Raw genomic sequence first — 24,869 nt, 5'->3', positions numbered from 1 at the left:
AATTGTTTCCCCAGCCCTTGAAAGGATGACAACAATAAAGCACTACCTCTTTGAAACAGTAAACAAGCAAATCTCTGAAAGATCTGTGGCTTCTCTATCAGTCAACTTCTGAGTCCATGTTCAGCTCATTCCACCTCATCTTTTGATGGAAAGTTGCAAAACACATTTCTAGGGCCAGAAGAGTGTCATATCCAACCCATCAGTATATAGCTTCTGAGTGAAAACCACTTTTGCATCTAATCTTTCCTGAAAAAAGTACAGTTTGACTTTAGGACTGACTTTTCATATGGTTAAGTAACCCTTCTCCATCCCTGCTGAAAAGGGATACAAAATACATATTGAAAACATTTTTTAAAATTAGCTGTGCTAGCCGGTTCCGGCATAAGAACAAAGAGATCTGCAGCACCTTTATGACTAATATATTTATTTTAGCATGAACCTTTGTAGATTATAATCCATTTCCTTAGATACAGGGAGTAGACTGTTAGAGCTTCAGATATGTATGCAAATCCTACATGGTGGAGGGATGATTGGAGAAAAAAGTGATTCAGATAAAGACAGCTATATATCAACAGTGATCAATTAGAATAAACATCCTGATAATACTTTATACATTATAAGGATCTGTTATCAAGTATAAGTCTACTCAGTTGTTTATTATGTGTGAAATAGTGAAGCAATTAAAAAGTTTCTTGTTTAGTAAAACCAGAGAATCCTTTCAGAACATCTATATATATAAATCTGTTAGGTTGGTTCAACGGGACAGCAAAACTCCACAACCCCCCAACGAAACTGCACCAAAATTGCCATGCCCCAAGGACAACCCACTCAGTACAAACTAATCCATTCAAAATTGAAAACAACAAAACAACACACAGATAAATTGCCAAAACAACTGAGCATGCGCACTGCCGCAAAGTCCCCAGCGCGCGCGCACACATGGCTGAATGGCCAACGCACGCTCCGCACTTCCCTCCCTCCCTCGCCAGCACGAACACGTCGCCACCCACAAACACACACACACGCATCACAACTTCCCCCCACCCCTTCCGGCCCTGAAACACTCCTTCCCTCCTCCAACGCAGCTCCAATAAGACACGCCCCCTCCCGGTAAAACACCCCCTCCCTTCCCCACAACACAACCAAACGCCGGTAACAAACCCCCCTGCCTTCCACACAAACACACACGCCGCTAACTCACCACCCCTCCCTTCCCCGCAACACACACACACACACATCGCAACTTCCCCCCACCCCTTCCGGCCCTGAAACACTCCTTCCCTCCTCCAACGCAGCTCCGGTAAGATACGCCCCCGGTAAAACACGCCCCCTCCCTTCCCCGCAACACAACCAAACGCCGATAACAAATCCCCCTGCCTTCAACACAAACACACACGCCGCTAACACACCCCCTCCCTTCCCCGCAACACAACCAAACGCCTGTAACAAACCCCCCTCCCTTCCACACAAACACACACACCGCTAACGCACCACCCCTCCCTTCCCCGCAACACACAAACACACACGCCACAACACGCCCCAATCTTACCTCCTCCTTCTTCTTCCTCAAACTTTCCTCCTTCCCCTCCAAACCCCGCCCCCTCCAAACCCCGCCCCCTCCAAGCCCCAAGAAGGAAGAAGAGAAGGAAAGACAGGAACGAAGAAAAGAAGGAAGAAAGAGAAAGAAGGAAGAAGAAAAGGAAAGAAAAGGAAAGTTGAGTTTACCTCCCTTTCTCTTTCTTCCTTCTTTTCTTTGTTCCCGTCTTTCCTTCTCTTCTTGGGGCTTGGAGGGGGCGGGGTTTGGAGGGGGAGAAGAAAGAGGGGAGGAGGGATAGATTTGGACAGGGCGGGAAGGGGCAGGGCTTGGAGGGGGCGGGGTTTGGAGGGGGAGAAGAAAGAGGGGAGGAGGGATAGATTTGGACAGGGCGGGAAGGGGCGGGGCTTGGAGGGGGCAGGGTTTGGAGGGGGAGAAGAAAGAGGGGAGGAGGGATAGATTTGGACAGGGCAGGAAGGGGCAGGGCTTGGAGGGGGCGGGGTTTGGAGGGGGAGAAGAAAGAGGGGAGGAGGGATAGATTTGGACAGGGTGGGAAGGGGCGGGGCTTGGAGGGGGCGGGGTTTGGAGGGGGAGAAGAAAGAGGGGTTTGGAGGGCATTGACCTTGAGTATGGGAGTTGTAGTTCACCTACATCCAGACAGCACTGTGGACTCAAACAATGATGGATCCGGACCTAACTTAGCATAAGCATTCAATACGCCCAAATATGAACACAGATGGAGTTTGAGGGAAATAGACCTAGACATTTGGGAGTTGTAGTCACTGGGATTCACAGTTCACCAAGACTCAAAGAGCATCCTGAACCCCACCAACGACAGAATTAGGGCAAACATGCCACACTGAACCCCCATGACCAACAGAAAATACTCAAGTTTACACACAAGCATAAAGAAGGGGGAGGAAGGAGGGATGCCAGAGAGAGAAAGAGAGAGAGAAAGAGAGAAAGAGGGGAAAGGAAGGAGTGTGAGAGAGAGAAAGAGGGAAAGAGAGCGAGGGAAGGAAGGAAGAGAGGCCAGGCAGAGACTTCAAAACTCTTACTAAAGGCCACAGCAACGCGTGGCAGGGCACAGCTAGTAGTTTATATGCCAGTGATAGTCTGTAAAACAGTGCTTGTCTTAGTCCATGGACACCAATATAGTATTATTTTTTGGCACTTTACTTTCCACCCTTCCCCCCAAAATGCTGGTCTTCCACATTAGGTATTTTACTTCTCAAGGCTGTTATTTGGATGTACACAAAAGCTTTTGAGTTGACCAAAGTTGTAATACAGTCCATGACATTATCTCAATTCAGACTTATAGTGATGAACAAGAATGATTGAAAATGGAATCCATCTCTGTGCCAAATTTATTTGTTCTAAAACAGCCACTCTCAAATGAACTGTAGTGTGTTGTAGAAAATTAAACTTTTCCAGTTTGTATTTTTTTAGGTTTTAAAGTTGTATTTCATTTGGTTTTACTGTAAGAGCATACAACTCCCCTGTTACATGAGCTCCACTGGCTGCAAGTCAGCTACTGAGCACAAATAAAAGTGCTGGCTTTAGCCTATAAAGCCCTAAATGGTTCGGCCCAGCTCTGTCTGAACATATCTCCTTCTATGAGCCAGCTAGAAGGTCCAGATCTTCTGGGGAGGCCCTACTATTGGTCCCACCTCCCTTGCAAGTGCAGGGACAAGAGACAGGGCCTTTTCAGTGGTGGCCCCTCAGCTGTGGAACTCCCTCCCTAGTGAAATTAGATCAGCACCTTCCATCCTGACCTTCAAGAAAAAGCTAAAAACTTGGATGTGGAACCAAGCATTCAGTTAGTAATCTACCAGTGCAATAAGAGAACATAGAATAGTACAGTGACAATTTGGAATGCCCATGGATTACGATATTGGACTGCATGATTTTAAATAAGTGGTTGTTAATGTTTTATATGCGTTTAATGATTGTTTTAATTATATGTTTATTATATTGCTATATGCTTTTATGGCATTGAATCATTGCCTGCATATGTGAGCTACCCTTAGTTCCCTACAGGGTGAGAAGGCCAGGGTATAAATACGGCAAATAAATAAATAAATAAATAAATAACAATAATAATAATGTAAATATTTATTTATTTTGCATAGCCCTGCATAGAATGCAAACAGACATTGCTGACAGAGGATACAGTATGTTGTACAGGCAATCCCAAAGTTATGAAAAAAATAGGTTCTGTAGGTTTGTTCCAACATGGTAGAGGGGTGATTGGAGACATGGTAGAGGGGTGAATTTGTTTTTTAGTCAGAACAGATACTTTTTTTTTAAAGTGTAACTCCAGGTAAGAAAGCTTCAGTGAAGACCCCTTTTTCCTATCATAACTCTTTCAGGAGTTAATTTCCCTTCCTAGAGATAGACTTCTCTCACTTCCTGTTGTCTCACCCTCATTCTTAACTATGAGTCGTTAGTAAGTTGTATGTTTGTAACTTGAGGTCGGTCTGTATAATACCTTAGATTAGAGCTTTCCAAACTGTGTGTCACATCACCCGGGTGTGTCTGCACAGTGCCCTAGTGTGTCACCTGAAAAAGCTTGGAAGACAAAGTGAGGGGGCAAAAGAATGCACTGCCAAGCTACTTTCTGTCTCTGTCCCCATCCACAACCACACACATACACATGCTGCCAGGAAAAAAAAGGCTGCATGGAAAACCATGCACTATTCTAATAAGAACAGGCTGAGCCTCTTCCCTTCTTTGCTGCTTGGATCGGAGCAAAAATATTGGGACACCATTAGCTAGCTGCTGATCACATGATAAGAGAGTTGGCTGCCCACTGAAAATGGTCCTGTGCTCCCCAAGCCTCTTTCCGCCTGGGGAACTGGGTACCATTTTAATAAGAACAACCAAGCCTTCTGCCTTGCATTGGATGTTCTCATTAGGACAATTCCTTCTGTGCAACTTACAAACCTGGTTGGAATCTCTTTTTGTAAGACAGTGAATCCACCTCAAACACAGAAGAATCAGAATGCAAAAGAATTGCTATCCCAGGAAAGCTATGAGGCTGAAAGAATCCCACCACCTCTCTTGGCACAAGAAGGAATATTTGCAACTCGTTTTTCTATCAGTAAATCCTTAACATCCCAGGCTTGATTTTGAGGGTTTGTCTCAAAATGTTTATAGAATCACAGAGTTTGAAGTGGCCCCAAAGGCCATCCACTCTAATCCCCTGCCATGCAGGAAAAGCATAATCAAAGCAGTCCCAACAGAGGGCCATCCAGCCTCTAGTTAAAATCCTTCAAAAGAGGAGCCTCTCCCATACTCCAAGGCAGTGAGTTCCATGGTTGGCAGCTTTAGTGAGCTGCCTCCCCCCCCCCCCAAAGTTTAACTTACTGCTACTGACTTCCATGTCTCAATGAAAAAAAAAGGAGTGATAAATGTTTAAATTAATAAAATGGGTAGGGATTAAATGACTAGCGGTGCAATGTTTCCACAGAAGCAACTTTTAATGGAGTGTGTTGTGTCTGATAATTAATTTAAAAAACAAACAAACAAACAAACAAACATTAGCTTGTGTTTCCTAAACATAATTGTTTTGGTTTCATTGTTTTAAGCTTTTTTAAAATTAATGGTTTATCAGTTGTACTTTTATATAAAAACAGTAATAGAAGAAGCAATCCTTCATTGTTGGCTGTTCTGGACTGCCGGAAGAGATCCAACAAATAAACGGGCTGACACAATGAAAGACTTGCATTTTCAGTTTTGAAACTATGAATGATAAATTTACATATTGTTAGTATTAGTGTTTTAATATCTTTATGTATATTTTAATATATTTATTTTATTGGTATTGTGTTTTATCTGTGTGTTTAACTGTATTATACTCTGGCTCAAGCCAAGAGGACAACATGTAAATAATAATAATAATAATAATAATAATAATAATAATAATAATAGAAATAGAAATAGTTACATCTCACCTAATATCATACAGTCTTTGAGTATTATACAATCAAATCAATTTAAGCATTTTAAAATTAAAATTCAAAGAATCCAAAATCATATTAAACAATTGAATAAGTAAAATTTTGGATAATATTAAATTTGATAAGGTATTATGGCTGCCTGGTGAGAACTCCTCTATGGCTGGGTCCCCTCCCTTGGATCCAAACAATTCAGCACACTTTTCGTTTTCTCAGTACAAAGGTGGTATTAAATACTAGCCACTTTGCTGGCAGGGATTGCACTGTGAGCATCCCAAAATTACTTGATAGGATCTCCCAACTGTATGAAATAGGAGCAAAGAAATAACATTCCTCTTTGCATCCACTGGAAAGCTTATTAGCAGGTTGTTCTGTACTGGATATCAGCTGCTTTTTTACTAAGGGCTTTTATAGCCCTTTTTGAAGGTGCAAAATTATTACCTAGCCTACAGAAAGGTTGGAATTTGTTTTGATAGCAATATATAGGCTAGCAATATCCAGGATAGCGTGCTACTATTTTTAGGAGTTTTGTTTACATATTTAATATCCATTTGTGTTAAGTATTTTTTTCATTTTGCACAAATACTTTATGAAAAATTCTGAATACTCTCTCTTCTAATTTCTAATTATATGCATGAATTTCAGGTTAACAAGATGTTTATTTCCATATTCTTGACAGCATAAAATCACAATTTTCTGTAGATAGTTGCTTATGAATAGGTGATCTGGCTGCTTTAGATATGGTAGAGTCACAGTATTATAAGTGAGGAAGGTCTATGACCTGAATTGATGACCCATATTTGTGACCCAATATTTTATCCAACTGTAACTGTCATGTAGTTGCAGAAAGGAGAGGTTCTTTTGAAGCTCAAAGATAAAGGAAAGCAGTTATCAAATGCAAGAAGCAGCACTTTTCTGAGGATTTGAGGCACTATGCCGCAATATATGTGTGTGTGTGTGTATGTGTGTGTATGTATATATATATCTCAGCATATATATAGAACAAGCATAATTAATATTAATATTGCCAGCCTGTTTTTTTGAAGCTATCTTCAATGCATGGCTAAATGTGTCAATTTGGGGTTGTTGTTTTTTGGGTGTTTTTTTGTTTTGTTTTTTAACAATCTATGGAGACCCATGCCCAAACAATCTTGTACTTCTATTAAATAACTTAATAATCCAACACAAATTATTTTATCTGTCAATATTGTCATAGCTTTAGATTTGAAAGCTTGAGTTCAAAAATATGGAATATAAAAATGAAAATGCCTGAAAAATTGGCAATTAAAGACCGAAATGGCTTCAATAATCAATGGAATAGGTTTATTTTAAGTTGTTACATATAACTTTGAAATATGCAGAAATACAGGTTCACCAATCCTTATCTGCAAATCTGAAATACTCCAAAATTAGCTGAAGTAGTGATACTTTTGCTTTCTGATGTGTCAAAGAAGCAAAATCATTTTCTGTTGTACAGAAATCCATGAGAATGATCAGTTGAGAGCATTTGGGCAACAAAAAGAGAAATAAATATTGTGATCAGAGTTGACCGCACGCCACCAAAACTAAGAAGAAGTATTAGATTATGCTTTTCAGAAGCAAATCTCAAAGATGCAAGAACCAGTACTTATGGTGGGATTTCAATTACCCCTCATACTTGTTGGGAGATTAATTCTACTATGCACAGGCTCTCCAACAAATTCCTATAATTTCTTATTTCAATAGAAGGATGGATTTTGATTGAACGTTAGATCGAATTTCTTGACAGTAAGGGCAGTTTGTCAGTGGAATAAATTGCCTAGAGATGCTGGGGGGTCTTCTTCACTGGACACCTACCTTTTGGGGTTATTTGAGTTGAAGATCTTAGCCCGGGACTGAACTAAATAGCCCATGAAGTCCCATACAATTCTGTAATGCAGTACAAAGAATAATTATGGAACATGTGCAATGACAATTTGGAATGGCTATGGTATATGTTTCCTGGAGCACATGATTTTAATGTTTATATTAGGATGATTTAATGCTTTGTCTGAATGTTTAAATTTTATGTAGGACTTATGTTTAACGGTTTTAATGATTTTGAGTTCATAGTTATATGTAGTAAGTTGACATTGACTTTTTGCCATTCATATGTTGTAAACCACCTTGAGTCACCCAAGGGGTGAGAAAGGTGGTGTATAAATACAGTAAATAAAATAAATAAATATAATTCTATGACCCTTAAATTTTTGACTGGTGGTATTCGTGGTGATGGTGGTGGTGGTAATCTAAGGTTTCCTAGGAACTTCTGCAGCAGAACACATTAAAAAAGCAAAACTTATCATGAAAATATAGTCTCTTTAAGAATATACTCCACCCTTCATTTTAGTAGTTTATAAAAATCGGTTAAAAATTAAACAACTTCCAAGAGTGTGGAAGACACAGATTGGCTTTACATGCGCACTGTCTGCTGTAGTTTCTTTTGGTGCTAATTGTTAAAGCATCTATTGTAATTTTACCCTGAAGGGCAAATATTGTGCTAGCTCAGGACACAGTGATGAAAGAACAACAATCTCTACATTTCTCTTTCATCTAATAAAGTAGAGAAAGAATAACGTCAGTAGCCACAGGATCACATTTTAAATCATGACGAAAGTGTTAGTTGGCTAATCTGATTAAGGTTTCCAGGCCTGAACATTGCCTATTCAGAAGGCAGAGTCTGGTATTTTATGTGTTACAAACATGGCTTCGGTGTTTGTCATTTGGCTGTGCCTGAGCAATTAGTACATCATGTCAAACATTGCAGTTTGTAAGGAATTTGTGGAAAGTTGCTTTCTGGGTCACAGCAGTTGCAATGTTCTTATGTTTTTAACCATGGTTAATAGAACCTTTTCTGATGCCCTCTGTTTTAGTAAATAAATGCCCTCTTACCCTGGCTCAGGGATGTCACAAATTGGTTAACAGTGGTTCACACCAACCGGAATTTGTGCCAAATCTGAATTTCAAATCATGTTTGGTGAAAACTCCTCGTTAGTGTTAATCAGGTTACGTTCCAGTGCATCTGTAATTCTGAATAATTGTGTGAAGAGCCATGTTCTTCTCTTCTGCACTCCCTTTGTTCCCTAATAGTCTTCTGCAGTGGACGAGGGGGGGAAAGCCCATGGAAGGATAAGGAGAAGGAATGGAGAGGGAAAAAACCCTGCTGGACTGCCTGTAGCAACTTCAGCTTTTGCTTATTGTTGCCAAGTTTTGAAAATAGCATTTTTTTTCATGTCAGGAGCGACTTAAGAGACTGCAAGTCGCTTTTGGTGTGAGAGAATTGGCTGTCTACAAGGACATTGCCCAGGGGATACCCAGATGTTTTACCATCCTGTGGGAGGCTTCTCTCATGTCCCCACATGGGAAGTTGGCGCTGACAGACAGGAGCTCGCCCCATTCCCTGGATTCAAACCGGTCAGTAGTCCAACCAGCACAAGGGTTTAACCCAGTGATTCTCAACCTCTGGGTCTCCAGATGTTTTGGCCTTCAACTCCCAGAAATCCTAACAACTGGTAAACTGGCTGGGATTTCTGGGAGTTGAAGGGAGCAGACTCAGTGTCTTTTCAGCTTTGGGAGATTGCTGTCTGCTTTGTTCTTGTCTGCTTTTAGGAGCTTTGGGTTAGTTGATTTTGTGTGTTTGTTATTCCTGGTATGTTTGGCTTCATGAAGCGAGAGAGGGTGAGAGAGCAAGAGAGGGAGGGAGGTTGGAGTGAGTACATGAGTACAGTAAAGAAAATTATGATTCTGGCTCTTCATTTTGTGCTTCCACCATCTTTATGCTTCTACCATTCCTTTTTTTATTGTTTCCTGTGAATGTGCAGGTTTTGCTGTTATACTGGCCAACACACATTTTGTTGCCTCAAATGTGCCTCCTTGCCACCACTTTGTGCTTCTACCATGTTAAAATTGATCATTCTTTTTTTGTTCCCTGTGAATGTGCATTTACACATTATTTGTTATTTATAAAGTGAATTTTTCTTATTTAAAAACTCATAATAAAAATGTGAAGAGAGCTCAGGGGGCTGGAACAGATTAATAATAGCATTTTAATGCACTTCAGTGGGAAAATTATCTTTGAGATAAGAGAGTTTTGAGTTAAGAGCTCCATCGTGAAACAATTTCCAGTCTTAACTCAGTATATCACTGTAATGGCCTTGCATTCAAGTACCGTATTTTCCGGCATATAAGATGAATTGGCGTATAAGACGAGCCCCAACTTTTCCAGTTAAAATATAGAGTTTGGGATATACTTGCCATATAAGACTACCCCTCTTCCAACGCACACCAAATAAATTTTAAAAAGCATCAGATTTGATTTTAATATGGTGATTTTCCTATTACTGTACCTCCTCCTCTGCCTCTCAGATCTCACAAATGCGCACCTGCACCACTTCACTGCAGTCTTCAGGAGCGAGATCTGAGAGGCAGAGGAGGAGGTACGGTAATAGCATACAAGGGTGGGCCAGACAGGTAAAAGAGGTGTGTTTTTCTGGGCCTAGAGCCACTCTATCTCTTTTTTCCATACCCCGGGTGCCCCAGACACCTGCAGCTTGCTCCGCCCTTCACTTACACCTTCCCAGTGAGGCACCCCTTCACCTCACCATTGGGACCACAATAAGTCCACGAATCCTGATGAATGGATTTTCTTCTACCGTACTTGTACAGCATCTCCCTTAATGCTTTCATACAGTCACTGCATACAACAGGGACGCGACCACTGCCATTTTTGAGCTCCCCCTACCATATGCAGCAACCACAGATTCAGATTGGAAGTTTCAGCACCCGCTCTATAAGATGACTCCTGGCGTATAAGGCTACTCCCGTGTATAAGACGACTCCCACATATAAGACTATCCCTGACTTTTGAGAAGATTTTCTTGGGTTTAAAAGTAGCCTTATATGGCAGAAAATGAGGAAGGAAGTAGGTTTTCCAAGGAGCCCTTTTAGATGTGAGACAAAGAGTTTACCTGATTTGCACAGAAAGTTTGATAGCCCTTAAATTGCAATGTTTGCACTCTTGGGATTTGTAGTTTTGAGGCATATAGATTTCTTTGCTAGATAACTATAGTGATATTGATTAAGAGCGTTTTAGGGGTTTCTGGCAAAAAAAATTCTAAGAAATTCATCAAATGGCAAATCCCCAAATTTTGGACAATAGACCCACAAGAGATCAAATAGTATTAAAATGGTAGTATAGGTACATTCCAGGAGAGCAGACTGTACAAATGAGTATGGTCTGTGTCCCTTTCTGGTTTGGGATTGTTTGTGATGATAATCTTTTTTTTTTAGAGAGCCACCCTTTTAGGAAGGGATGGATCCCTATTTCTCAGGCTTTCTGATGAGAATGAATTGGCACAGTTTTCCCAGTGTGCCAGAGAAAAGCATTAAATTAATTCCACTAGACAAAATAATTTCTTTCTTTTCTGGAAACTTATCAGGTCGAGGGACAAATACAGAAATGTTATTCTAAGAGATACATTTTAAAGACTTATAGAAAATACCTGTTGTGTTGGGAAATTGATGTCAAAATTATGTGAGACATTTTAGCTAATGGTAGGGTACAGAGTGTCAACCTCTTGACATTCTCTGAGATTAAGCTACATGATCAACTAGGAAAATGCTGCTCTTTTGACTTCAAATGCTGAAAGGCAAACACAGATCCCATTTTGTGACATCTGCACTGGCTGCTAGTCTGTTTCCAAACACTAATCAAAGTACTAGTTTTGACCCATAAAGCAATATATGGCTCAGGCCCAGGTTGTTTGAAGGGTTGACTCTTTCCATATGAGCCCGCCAAAGCCCTAAGATATACAGGGGAGGGATTTCTTTGTGTCCCACCCCTTCAGAGACATGACTAATGTGATCAGGAGATAAGGCCTTCTCTGCGGCTCCCCCACACTTTGAAACTGCCTCCCTAAGGCCATTAGGATGGCACCCTCTTTGTTTTTCTCTTGGCAACAAGTAAAGACCTTTATTTTCCATTAAGCATTGGAAACTCATTTTAATTTGTCTAGAAAAAAGATGGTTTTACAGTTGTCCCTCCGCACACTTTTGTGAATTTGATTTTTCACAGATTTGATAAAATATGTTATCTCTAGGAATCTCTAGGTCCTCCAGTGCAATTTTGTGGTCATTTCCCCCTGAGAATCATGGTGGAAGAGCTAGAAATTCGTAGAAGAATGTTCTCTCAGCAAAAAAAACTAACCAGTTCTTTGCCATTTTTCAGTTTCACAGGCATCCTCTACTCCTAGCCCCAATGAATGTAGAAGGATGGCCGTAATTAGTTTTAAGTCTCCTTCTCTCTCTCGCTCTCTCTCTCTCTCTTTCTGTATATATATGTGTGTGTGTATATGTAGAGATGTGTTCATTATAAAGTGTTATTTATAATGTGTTTAAACTGTATTTATAATGTTTATTATAGAGTGTTTAATGTACTGTGTTTAAACTGCATTTATGTATTACATTTATTGCCATGGCCTAGCTGTGAGGGATAGGTTGCCATGGTGACAAGACAAGGCAGAAGAGGAGGTGGGCGGAGCTTAAGGAGAAAAAGGTTGGAGTGTGGCAGTTAAGCTCTAGTCCGGTGGAGGAGACCCGGAGAAGAGCAGAGCCAGTTAAGGGCTCTGGGAAATAGCAGAGTCAAGAAAGGACTCTGGGGAAAATAGTTTAGTCCGGTGAAAGAGACCCAGTTAGGGCTCTGTTGTGAAGCTGTGAGAATTCAGTAGTTCCTAGAATTTGTGAATATTTCTTCAGCAAGAGAGCTGAAGGTGTTACCTTGTTAGATTGCTTAGGTTAAAGAATCTAACAGAGGGGGTTTTAAGAATCGCCAGTAAGGAAAGACTGGTGATCAGTGGTTTGTTCCGAGTATAGGGCAAACAGTGTGGACATTCACAATAGGGAACTCTGGAATAGTATAAGCACTTCACTAAAGAAGGAGTTTGTAGATTTGTAACATTCAGAAGCCTGAAAGTATCTCAAACCAGCCATTTTGTAACATCAAGCCTTGTGCCAAGTTCAAACTCTCAAAACTGCAACAATTACGTTCTGTTAACAATAAAACTTGTTCTCTTTTTATTTCAAACCTGCCTCCTCCATTGCTGTTATGCTTGGTGCATTCCACACTACCAAAATCACCTCACAACCCAACTAAAGATAAACAGAGACATAAACCAGCGTCTCTAAACATATTGGTGGCAGCTTAATAGATATTTAAAAGAAGGTTCCTCACAGAATATTGGTGGCATTAAAGAAGATTGATGCTTCCTCACATAATTTTTGGTGGCATCTAGTGAGATTAGCGCTGCTTCTTTACATTTTTGTTGACAAGCGGTGGGATTAACGCTTCGTTACATTTTTGGTTGACAAGCGGTGGGATTAACGCTTCGTTACATTTTTGGTGGCAGACGACGGGATTCATGTAACAACTAATCAAGTGCCTTAAGTTTAATTTTAAAATAAGTTGTGAGGTAAAAGTTGCTGAAAAATGGCTACCAGGCGACAGAGAAAGCTGGCTGAAGAAAGAGAGGGAGACCAAGGGGAAAGTTCAAGCTCTGGGTCGGAGACAGAGCCAGTGCCTATGACAGAAATGGCTTTTAAGTACAAATTGGAGATGAAACGATTGGAAATGGAGGCAAAAGAAAGACAAAGAGAAAGAGAACTGGAGATGGAGGCAAAACAAAAAGAGAGAGAACTGGAGATGGAAGAAAGACAAAGAGTGAGAGAATTTGAACGGGAGTTAGAATTGAAGAGAATGGAGTTTGAGCTAGAAAAACAAAGATTGACTTTGTCTCAAACATCCAGTGATGTTCAGGAAGGGAGATCTGGAGGGGATACCCCAGATTTGATGAAGAAATTCCCGAAATATACCAAGGAGGATTGTCCAGAGAAATTCCTAATATCTTTTGAAAGATGTTGTCGTGATTTTGGAGTGGCTAAGGAAAAATGGATGACATACCTTAGGCCACAGATAAGTGGGAAACTTTTGCAGATTTATGGACAGATGCCGGAGGAGTCTTGTAGAGACTATGATCTGTTTAAGAAGCAGGTTCAACAGGAATATAGATTAACTCCTGAATATTATAGATTTAAGTTCAGGACGTTGAAGAAAGATAAAACTCAAAGTTTTGCTCAGGTGGCCTCTAGATTGTCTCAACTGTTTGATAGTTGGATAAAGACGTCTGAGGTAGAAGATTATAATCAGCTGAGGGAACTTTTGAAATTGGAACAATTTTTCCAATTAGTTCCTTATGAAATTCGTTGGGTGATTCAAGATCGCAAGCCATCCGCGATTGTAGAGGCAGCGGGTATGGCGGATCAAATAACAACCTTAAAAGAAGGATTTAAAAGGGAAGATCTGCCAGGGGACAAAAGAACAAACAGGCAGCCATTTTATTCACAACAAAAACGCCCACAGCAAGAAAAGGGTGCTGACTTAGAAGACACCACCTGTAGGAGGCAGAGTGTAATAAGACCAACTGCTCCTGAGGTAAAACGACGGTGCTATCTATGTGGAGAATGGAATCATTTAAAATATCAATGTCCCTTGTTAAGGAAAGAGAAAACAACCCTCTTTGTGAATAAAATGAAAGAAACACCAAGGGCAGAAGCAGATACTGTTTCAAAGGAGAGTTCAAGCTCAGAGCCTCAAGAGAAACAATGTTTGTTCATCCTGTCAGGCAGCCCATCTAAGGACTACTTAGAAACCATTTCTATTGATCACAAAGACAGGAAAGGATTCAGAGATACAGGTTCCGAAATATGCATCGCGCACCCTGAAATAATACCTCAGAAATTCCAACAGCCAACCTCTGAAATAAAGTTAAAAGGTTTAGGTCCCGCGATCCCGACACCCGTGGTGACCTTGCCAATAGAATATAAAGGATGGAAGGGTGTGTGGGATTTTGCAGTCAGTCCTGACATACCATATCAATGTTTAATTGGAAATGATTTGGCTGAAGAGATTAAATACTGTAAGATGGCGTATGGGGAGAAAGAATGTAACAATGAAAGCCCTGAACAGAAAGCCCTGTGTTTTGCCATACAACAAGATGGGGACGAGAAGCCAGAATCTAGCACTACGGTTGCTGAGCTTTTTAAGAAGACAGGAGGAGTCAAAGAAATTCAACAGGAACAAAGAGCAAAGGAACAACCCTATAGATTTATTGCTGAAGATGGTGTTCCAAATATAAAGTCAGAAGTGTACAGCCAGAAGAGACCATGCAAACGAGGAACAAGCCCTGCAGCAGAGCCGATTCCAGTGGCTGATTATTTGAGAGCCAGTGAAGGGAATATAGAAACAATAGGTCTGGAAAGACAAGTGATAAACTCTGAGGAGAAAGAGGAATCCTTGACCTTAAAAGATGCATTTCCTTCAGCTCCACATAAAGAAATTACCTCAGCCGAACTTTTTGACAAAGACAATAAATTAAAAGTAAAAGAGAAAGCTAAAGGAAAACAAACTCTGGATGTGACAGTAGAAGCTGATGCGAGTTCAGAATATCCAGGGGTCTTCTGTGAAACAAAGATCCATACATCTGAAGAGAAAGTAAACAGAAAAAGAAGATTTGGCCATGTGTCGGAAGAGAGATCTCCTTTATCCTTGAACGGAGAGGAAAGAGAGAATAAAAGCCAAGCTGATAGACTGACAAGAAAACTAATATACACAGACTATATTGGTGATGATAAAAAGAAAAAGCTGCAATTTCTAGCTTTGGAAGTTTGTCCAGATAGCAGTGATGAGCTTGCCATGAAGAAGGACAATATTCGTGTTCGTTCTTCCAAGGACAGTGAGTTCTCTTCAGTGCCAAGAAAAGATGCTCGAGGAATTCCAGATTATTCACTACAACCTGATGCTTCACGGAAGCAAGCCATTGTTCAAGCCCTGAAAATCAATGGAAACAGAACTGTTCCTGATAATTGGAAGGTCAGACAAAAGAAGAAACCTAAAAAGAAGAAACGAAGAAGTGGAAGAAAGAAGCTAAAAGATCATCATAAAGAGACATTGCTGTGGTCAGTTGGTCCAATACAACCGAGGTTGTGTTTGAACCATGGGACATTGGACACTAAGACATGTCAATGATCAAATGTGGGAGTTTAACTATTGTGTGGGCTATTAACAAAGTGGGAGCATATGTATGGAAAAAAGTTGTGGTATGGTATATAGATAAATGTCTTATAAATTGATCAGACTAGGTAGAAAGTCAATTATATATGTTAATGGGATAGAAACACATTTAGACAAGGATAGTTTTATTCAGGTAAGCTATATAGATATAGGTTTAGTGTTAGCCTGTTAGTTTCATTGGAAGGTGTTTCATCAATACTGATTCCATGGAAAAGGATTTAGCTTTTAAAATCTAATGTATGTGTAAGGTAGTGTAATATTAAAGTGTGGTAGGTATATATGTTTTACAATAGGCAATAGATATTTACGAATATATATATAAGTATAAAAATGTGAGACTTTGATACCACATCCATAGATGATACTAGAATTCCATAGGTTAAAGGTTTGTATATATGTATAGTTGAAATGTACCTAACTATGATGCGTTTCCCTTTCAGAATTGATGTATATGTATATATTGTTAAATAATATGTGAGATTATTTTTGCTATTCTAGGATTAAGAAATATACAAAAATAATATTTCTGGGGAGGAAGGTGTAGAGATGTGTTCATTATAAAGTGTTATTTATAATGTGTTTAAACTGTATTTATAATGTTTATTATAGAGTGTTTAATGTACTGTGTTTAAACTGCATTTATGTATTACATTTATTGCCATGGCCTAGCTGTGAGGGATAGGTTGCCATGGTGACAAGACAAGGCAGAAGAGGAGGTGGGCGGAGCTTAAGGAGAAAAAGGTTGGAGTGTGGCAGTTAAGCTCTAGTCCGGTGGAGGAGACCCGGAGAAGAGCAGAGCCAGTTAAGGGCTCTGGGAAATAGCAGAGTCAAGAAAGGACTCTGGGGAAAATAGTTTAGTCCGGTGAAAGAGACCCAGTTAGGGCTCTGTTGTGAAGCTGTGAGAATTCAGTAGTTCCTAGAATTTGTGAATATTTCTTCAGCAAGAGAGCTGAAGGTGTTACCTTGTTAGATTGCTTAGGTTAAAGAATCTAACAGAGGGGGTTTTAAGGATCGCCAGTAAGGAAAGACTGGTGATCAGTGGTTTGTTCCGAGTATAGGGCAAACAGTGTGGACATTCACAATAGGGAACTCTGGAATAGTATAAGCACTTCACTAAAGAAGGAGTTTGTAGATTTGTAACATTCAGAAGCCTGAAAGTATCTCAAACCAGCCATTTTGTAACATCAAGCCTTGTGCCAAGTTCAAACTCTCAAAACTGCAACAATTACGTTCTGTTAACAATAAAACTTGTTCTCTTTTTATTTCAAACCTGCCTCCTCCATTGCTGTTATGCTTGGTGCATTCCACACTACCAAAATCACCTCACAACCCAACTAAAGATAAACAGAGACATAAACCAGCGTCTCTAAACATATTGGTGGCAGCTTAATAGATATTTAAAAGAAGGTTCCTCACAGAATATTGGTGGCATTAAAGAAGATTGATGCTTCCTCACATAATTTTTGGTGGCATCTAGTGAGATTAGCGCTGCTTCTTTACATTTTTGTTGACAAGCGGTGGGATTAACGCTTCGTTACATTTTTGGTTGACAAGCGGTGGGATTAACGCTTCGTTACATTTTTGGTGGCAGACGACGGGATTCATGTAACAACTAATCAAGTGCCTTAAGTTTAATTTTAAAATAAGTTGTGAGGTAAAAGTTGCTGAAAAATGGCTACCAGGCGACAGAGAAAGCTGGCTGAAGAAAGAGAGGGAGACCAAGGGGAAAGTTCAAGCTCTGGGTCGGAGACAGAGCCAGTGCCTATGACAGAAATGGCTTTTAAGTACAAATTGGAGATGAAACGATTGGAAATGGAGGCAAAAGAAAGACAAAGAGAAAGAGAACTGGAGATGGAGGCAAAACAAAAAGAGAGAGAACTGGAGATGGAAGAAAGACAAAGAGTGAGAGAATTTGAACGGGAGTTAGAATTGAAGAGAATGGAGTTTGAGCTAGAAAAACAAAGATTGACTTTGTCTCAAACATCCAGTGATGTTCAGGAAGGGAGATCTGGAGGGGATACCCCAGATTTGATGAAGAAATTCCCGAAATATACCAAGGAGGATTGTCCAGAGAAATTCCTAATATCTTTTGAAAGATGTTGTCGTGATTTTGGAGTGGCTAAGGAAAAATGGATGACATACCTTAGGCCACAGATAAGTGGGAAACTTTTGCAGATTTATGGACAGATGCCGGAGGAGTCTTGTAGAGACTATGATCTGTTTAAGAAGCAGGTTCAACAGGAATATAGATTAACTCCTGAATATTATAGATTTAAGTTCAGGACGTTGAAGAAAGATAAAACTCAAAGTTTTGCTCAGGTGGCCTCTAGATTGTCTCAACTGTTTGATAGTTGGATAAAGACGTCTGAGGTAGAAGATTATAATCAGCTGAGGGAACTTTTGAAATTGGAACAATTTTTCCAATTAGTTCCTTATGAAATTCGTTGGGTGATTCAAGATCGCAAGCCATCCACGATTGTAGAGGCAGCGGGTATGGCGGATCAAATAACAACCTTAAAAGAAGGATTTAAAAGGGAAGATCTGCCAGGGGACAAAAGAACAAACAGGCAGCCATTTTATTCACAACAAAAACGCCCACAGCAAGAAAAGGGTGCTGACTTAGAAGACACCACCTGTAGGAGGCAGAGTGTAATAAGACCAACTGCTCCTGAGGTAAAACGACGGTGCTATCTATGTGGAGAATGGAATCATTTAAAATATCAATGTCCCTTGTTAAGGAAAGAGAAAACAACCCTCTTTGTGAATAAAATGAAAGAAACACCAAGGGCAGAAGCAGATACTGTTTCAAAGGAGAGTTCAAGCTCAGAGCCTCAAGAGAAACAATGTTTGTTCATCCTGTCAGGCAGCCCATCTAAGGACTACTTAGAAACCATTTCTATTGATCACAAAGACAGGAAAGGATTCAGAGATACAGGTTCCGAAATATGCATCGCGCACCCTGAAATAATACCTCAGAAATTCCAACAGCCAACCTCTGAAATAAAGTTAAAAGGTTTAGGTCCCGCGATCCCGACACCCGTGGTGACCTTGCCAATAGAATATAAAGGATGGAAGGGTGTGTGGGATTTTGCAGTCAGTCCTGACATACCATATCAATGTTTAATTGGAAATGATTTGGCTGAAGAGATTAAATACTGTAAGATGGCGTATGGGGAGAAAGAATGTAACAATGAAAGCCCTGAACAGAAAGCCCTGTGTTTTGCCATACAACAAGATGGGGACGAGAAGCCAGAATCTAGCACTACGGTTGCTGAGCTTTTTAAGAAGACAGGAGGAGTCAAAGAAATTCAACAGGAACAAAGAGCAAAGGAACAACCCTATAGATTTATTGCTGAAGATGGTGTTCCAAATATAAAGTCAGAAGTGTACAGCCAGAAGAGACCATGCAAACGAGGAACAAGCCCTGCAGCAGAGCCGATTCCAGTGGCTGATTATTTGAGAGCCAGTGAAGGGAATATAGAAACAATAGGTCTGGAAAGACAAGTGATAAACTCTGAGGAGAAAGAGGAATCCTTGACCTTAAAAGATGCATTTCCTTCAGCTCCACATAAAGAAATTACCTCAGCCGAACTTTTTGACAAAGACAATAAATTAAAAGTAAAAGAGAAAGCTAAAGGAAAACAAACTCTGGATGTGACAGTAGAAGCTGATGCGAGTTCAGAATATCCAGGGGTCTTCTGTGAAACAAAGATCCATACATCTGAAGAGAAAGTAAACAGAAAAAGAAGATTTGGCCATGTGTCGGAAGAGAGATCTCCTTTATCCTTGAACGGAGAGGAAAGAGAGAATAAAAGCCAAGCTGATAGACTGACAAGAAAACTAATATACACAGACTATATTGGTGATGATAAAAAGAAAAAGCTGCAATTTCTAGCTTTGGAAGTTTGTCCAGATAGCAGTGATGAGCTTGCCATGAAGAAGGACAATATTCGTGTTCGTTCTTCCAAGGACAGTGAGTTCTCTTCAGTGCCAAGAAAAGATGCTCGAGGAATTCCAGATTATTCACTACAACCTGATGCTTCACGGAAGCAAGCCATTGTTCAAGCCCTGAAAATCAATGGAAACAGAACTGTTCCTGATAATTGGAAGGTCAGACAAAAGAAGAAACCTAAAAAGAAGAAACGAAGAAGTGGAAGAAAGAAGCTAAAAGATCATCATAAAGAGACATTGCTGTGGTCAGTTGGTCCAATACAACCGAGGTTGTGTTTGAACCATGGGACATTGGACACTAAGACATGTCAATGATCAAATGTGGGAGTTTAACTATTGTGTGGGCTATTAACAAAGTGGGAGCATATGTATGGAAAAAAGTTGTGGTATGGTATATAGATAAATGTCTTATAAATTGATCAGACTAGGTAGAAAGTCAATTATATATGTTAATGGGATAGAAACACATTTAGACAAGGATAGTTTTATTCAGGTAAGCTATATAGATATAGGTTTAGTGTTAGCCTGTTAGTTTCATTGGAAGGTGTTTCATCAATACTGATTCCATGGAAAAGGATTTAGCTTTTAAAATCTAATGTATGTGTAAGGTAGTGTAATATTAAAGTGTGGTAGGTATATATGTTTTACAATAGGCAATAGATATTTACGAATATATATATAAGTATAAAAATGTGAGACTTTGATACCACATCCATAGATGATACTAGAATTCCATAGGTTAAAGGTTTGTATATATGTATAGTTGAAATGTACCTAACTATGATGCGTTTCCCTTTCAGAATTGATGTATATGTATATATTGTTAAATAATATGTGAGATTATTTTTGCTATTCTAGGATTAAGAAATATACAAAAATAATATTTCTGGGGAGGAAGGTGTAGAGATGTGTTCATTATAAAGTGTTATTTATAATGTGTTTAAACTGTATTTATAATGTTTATTATAGAGTGTTTAATGTACTGTGTTTAAACTGCATTTATGTATTACATTTATTGCCATGGCCTAGCTGTGAGGGATAGGTTGCCATGGTGACAAGACAAGGCAGAAGAGGAGGTGGGCGGAGCTTAAGGAGAAAAAGGTTGGAGTGTGGCAGTTAAGCTCTAGTCCGGTGGAGGAGACCCGGAGAAGAGCAGAGCCAGTTAAGGGCTCTGGGAAATAGCAGAGTCAAGAAAGGACTCTGGGGAAAATAGTTTAGTCCGGTGAAAGAGACCCAGTTAGGGCTCTGTTGTGAAGCTGTGAGAATTCAGTAGTTCCTAGAATTTGTGAATATTTCTTCAGCAAGAGAGCTGAAGGTGTTACCTTGTTAGATTGCTTAGGTTAAAGAATCTAACAGAGGGGGTTTTAAGGATCGCCAGTAAGGAAAGACTGGTGATCAGTGGTTTGTTCCGAGTATAGGGCAAACAGTGTGGACATTCACAATAGGGAACTCTGGAATAGTATAAGCACTTCACTAAAGAAGGAGTTTGTAGATTTGTAACATTCAGAAGCCTGAAAGTATCTCAAACCAGCCATTTTGTAACATCAAGCCTTGTGCCAAGTTCAAACTCTCAAAACTGCAACAATTACGTTCTGTTAACAATAAAACTTGTTCTCTTTTTATTTCAAACCTGCCTCCTCCATTGCTGTTATGCTTGGTGCATTCCACACTACCAAAATCACCTCACAACCCAACTAAAGATAAACAGAGACATAAACCAGCGTCTCTAAACATATTGGTGGCAGCTTAATAGATATTTAAAAGAAGGTTCCTCACAGAATATTGGTGGCATTAAAGAAGATTGATGCTTCCTCACATAATTTTTGGTGGCATCTAGTGAGATTAGCGCTGCTTCTTTACATTTTTGTTGACAAGCGGTGGGATTAACGCTTCGTTACATTTTTGGTTGACAAGCGGTGGGATTAACGCTTCGTTACAGTATAAATTTTACGTAATATTTTAAACACTATAATAAAAAGAAACACTATGGGTTAGGGGTACGTAAGGTGAAGGTATTGTTGGGTTCTGGGGAGGAAGGGAAATGGAAATATAGGGGGAAACAAGGAAAGAAAGGAAAAGGGTAGATGCAGGGAAAAGGGGATGGGAGTGGAGAGTCTATTGACTTCCGATCTTCTTCGTAGTGGTTATATTTATTCTCAGTCTCCCCCCCCCCCCCCCCCAATTTGCTTCTCCTTTTTATTCCATCCTTTCCAGGAAAATTCCTGTCAAACATTAGATTGTTTTATATTTTCAAACTTTTTTTCTCTTGAGTCATATAATCTTTAAACAATTGCTAATCCATTCTTTGCTTTGGACTTCCTTGGTATTTTGACAATAATTGCATCAATTTATCCATATTCATAATTTCCATCACTTTTATTAGTCAATGTTGTACTGAGGGTATTTCTTTTATTCTCCAACAACTTGCGTAGACTATTCTTGCTGCTGCTGTTAAATTGTTGAATAGTCCATCCTTGTTTTCATCTATATTTATGTCCATTATTCCTGGTGAAATATATTCTAATTTCATTTCTATTTTTATATTTAGGATTTTTTGAGATGTTTCTTGAATCTCTTTCCAATATTTTTTTGCTTTGCTACACATCCACCACATGTGGTAGAAAGTGCTCTCTTGAGTTTCACTTTTCCAACATTTATTTTGCATGTTTTTGTACATTTTCCCCAATTTTTATGGAGTTATGGACCATTTCGTTTTAATTATGTTAATATTCAGTATTGTTTTAAGATTTTTTTTAACTATATGGATTTAGTGTGTCTTTTTTGCAAGTTGCCTTGAGTCCCCGCCTAGGGGAAACACAGGATATAACTAAAAGGATGGATGGATATTTAATCAGTTGATACTGCTGGAATCCTAGATGCACTGATGCACCCGAAACTTTGGGAAACCTAAAAACTGGTTAATATGGTAGTAGTAGATCTCTTTAGGGGATTTTATTCAATATTATGGTGCAGCTACATCTGCACATAGCTGAAAGATCTTGCACTTGTTAAAAGTTTTTGCTGGGACTGGATATGGTTAAATGTTTGCACTGACCTTTGTTTGACTGCTGCTTTTCTATATACATTGAGCCTTTTGCTGAAGTTTCTGTGTTAATTGCACTGTGACTCATACTGTATTTTTCATTTTTTATCATGAAAAAAAAACACCCCAGTTTCCATTCCTTGAACATAACGTTCCTTTCATGGAAAAAAGCTTTCCTGCTTCTTCCTTCTCTCACACCCCCTGAAAATGTCTCTCTTTGAGGATTGAAGGACTCTCTGGTATCCCTTACTATGCCTTCCAATTCTGTATCCAATTTTGGATCCCAGCCCAAGTGCCTAGTACATTGTATTTTTTAAAAAATTCTTTCCTCTAGCACAAATTACTTTTGAGGATAACTTTGTATACTGAATAGGATAACTTTGTATACTGCATTTTTACCTTTTGAACAGCAGATGCCAGCAGATATCTTCTGAATTTAAAATAGAAATGTGGCCAGCGCTGCCATAGCAACAACTTCCTCTGGGCGTTGTTATTTATAGAAACATTGCTGCCTCATCTTTACATTGCTCTCTTGCTAAAGAAAGACTTCCTCAATGGCTTTAAAAAGCTCTGTTGGCGAGATACAGGGTATGGTTAGTCCTGAATTGATTTTAGCATTCTTTTGCATTAATTGTGTTTTTAATGTTTTATTTGATTTTAGTAATAAGCAGGGATTGAAAGAGCTACTTTAGACACTCCTAAGACCTTAAGGAGCATACACACTTTAAAAAAACTTTGTTTTTTTTCTTTAAACAGCAGTTGTCCCTCTCCACTTCATCTAACAACATTTCTAAAACACACAATCATCTAAAAACATTCTACAAAATACACATATAAAATATATTTCTACAAAATACGTATTAAAATATACAGAACAAAGATTAAACATAACATGCAAGCTTAAAAATTATGAATTAAACTGGTTGGGTCAGCCTGCTGGAAGAGAGGTCTTCAAGTGTATTTTAAATTGTGACAGCTAATCTCTCTGTCAGAGCTGTTCTGGCAGGTTGTTCCACAGTTGTGGGGTGGCCGATGAAAGGATCCTCTGGGTGATGGTCGCCAGTCAGGTTCTGGCAGGCTGAGTAGCCGCCCCTTAGAGGACCTGAGTGTTTAGGGTGGATTGTACGGAAGAAGGCGATCCTTTAGGTAATCTGGGCTTTAAAGATTAAAAACAACCCTTTGTACTTTGCCTGGAAACTAATTGGCAGTCAGTGGAGTGACTTTAGGATAGGTATAATATGCTCACTCCTGGATGTTCCTGGCTGCTGTATTGTGAACTAATTGGAGTTTCCGAATTTGGTACAAGGGTAGTCCAATGTAAAGCGCATTGCAGAAGTCCAACCTTGAGGTTACCGGCGCATACACTACCATCTTTAGGTCCTCCAAATCTAGGAAGGGGTGCAGCTGGAGGATCAGACAAAGTTGATAGTACTCCTGATATTTGAAGACACTGATTCAGAAGCACTCTCAAGCTGCGGGCAGAGTCTTTCAAGGGGAGTGTAACCCCATCCAGAACTGGTTAACATACCCCCACCCCAGATTAAGGTCCTTGATTGCAAACACCTCTGTTTTGTCTAGATTCAGTTTCAATTGTGTTTTCCTCATCCAGCCCATTACCTCCTCCAGGCATTCATTAGGCGATATCTGTTTAGTGTTCTCTGCTGATAACTATGCTAGGTATTTGCACTATTGACCATTTGTTGTTGTTGTTGCTGTTGTTGTGCGCCATGATGTTGTGTCTAATCTATGTTGTTTCCAACTTATGGTGGGGTTTTCTTGGCAAGATTTATTCAGAGGGGATTTGTTTTGCCTCCTTCTGAGACTGAGAGTGTGTGACTTGCCCAAGATCACCAGTGGGATTCCATGGCTGAGCAGGAATACAAACACTTGTCTCCAGAGTTGTACTCTAATGTGCAATTACTACACCATGCTGGTTCTAAATCCATGCAAAATTACAAGATTAGAACAAATTTACTTACAGTGCAATCTTGTACATGTCTGCTCAGATATCATCTTCACTGTGTATGCCCAGTGAAATTATGCAGTTTTGAGTACATAGAAAGCTCCTAAAATTCTTTCAGTAACTTATATAAAATTCTACTATTTGTTCAATATTTATCACATCTGAAAAGATGAATACATGTATTCTGTAAGTTGAAATATGAATATGTGCTATAGTAAAGAGAGAGTTGCAAACTATGGTACTTTATCTTGATTGTTGCTATATGAGAAATAGGAGGA

At 39.5% G+C, this 24,869-nt stretch overlaps 1 protein-coding gene across 1 annotated transcript in view; it reads left to right on the top strand.

The window, feature by feature from the left end:
• Positions 1–24,869, top strand: part of PRKACB (protein kinase cAMP-activated catalytic subunit beta) — a 90,590-nt gene that overhangs the window by 17,472 nt on the left and 48,249 nt on the right. The window lies entirely within an intron of this gene.

Source organism: Anolis sagrei, chromosome 4 (assembly GCF_037176765.1).
Source record: "Anolis sagrei isolate rAnoSag1 chromosome 4, rAnoSag1.mat, whole genome shotgun sequence".
In the NCBI taxonomy this organism is placed as follows: Eukaryota; Metazoa; Chordata; class Lepidosauria; order Squamata; family Dactyloidae; genus Anolis; species Anolis sagrei.
Note: the sequence above shows the minus strand (reverse complement) of the source record. Positions and strands in the feature narration are given on the sequence as shown.